Genomic DNA, 1,194 nt, shown 5'->3' on the forward strand with positions numbered 1-1,194 from the left:
TCAGTGTCTTATAGTTTTCTGCATACAGGTCTTTTGTCTCCTTAGGTAGGTTTATTCCTAGATATTTTATTCTTTTTGTTGCAATGCTAAATGGGAGTATTTTCTTAATTTCCCTTTCAGGTTTTTCATCTTTAGTGTATAGGAATGCAAGAGATTTCTGTGAATTAACTTTGTATCCTGTTACTTTACCAAATTCATTGATTAGCTCTAATAGTTTTCTGGTAGCATCTTTAGGACTCTCTATGCATAGTATCATGTCATCTGCAAACAGTGACAGCTTTACTTCTTCTTTTCCTATTTGGATTCATTTTATTTCTTTTTCTTCTCTGATTGCTGTGGCTAAAACTTCCAAAACTATGTTGAATAATAGTGGTGAGAGTGGGCAACCTTGTCTTGTTCCTGATCTTAGTGGAAATGGTTTCAGTTTTTCACCATTGAGGAAGATCTTGTCTGTGTGTTTGTCCTATGTGGCCTTTATTATGTTGAGTTAAGTTCCCTCTATGCCTGCTTTCTGGAGGGCTTTATCATAAATGGGTGTTGAATTTTGTCGAAAGCTTTCTCTGCATCTATTGAGATGATTATATGGTTTTTCTCCTTCAATTTGTTATTATGGTGTATCACTGATGGATTTTCCTATATTGAAGAATCCTTGCATTCCTGGGATAAGCCCCACTTGATCATGGTGTATCTTCCTTTTAATATGCTGTTGGATTCTGTTTGCTAGTATTTTGTTGAGGATTTTTGCATCTATGCTCATCAGTGATTTATTATGGTGTATCACTGATGGATTTTCCTATATTGAAGAATCCTTGCATTCCTGGGATAAGCCCCACTTGATCATGGTGTATCTTCCTTTTAATATGCTGTTGGATTCTGTTTGCTAGTATTTTGTTGAGGATTTTTGCATCTATGCTCATCAGTGATTTTGGCCTGAAGTTCTCTTTCTTTGTGACATCTTTGTCTTGTTTTGGTATCAGAGTGATGGTGGCCTCGTAGAATGAATTGGGCGTGTTCTTCCCTCTCCTACATTTTGGAAGAGTTTGAGAAGGATAGGTGTTAGCTCTTCTCTAAATGTTTGATAGAATTCGCCTGTGAAGCCATCTGGTCCTGGGCTTTTGTTTGTTGGAAGATTTTTAATCACAGTTTCAATTTCAGTGCTTGTGATTGCTCTGTTTATATTTTCTATTTCTTCCT

This window comes from Physeter macrocephalus, chromosome 9, assembly GCF_002837175.3.
Source record: "Physeter macrocephalus isolate SW-GA chromosome 9, ASM283717v5, whole genome shotgun sequence".
Taxonomy (NCBI): Eukaryota; Metazoa; Chordata; class Mammalia; order Artiodactyla; family Physeteridae; genus Physeter; species Physeter macrocephalus.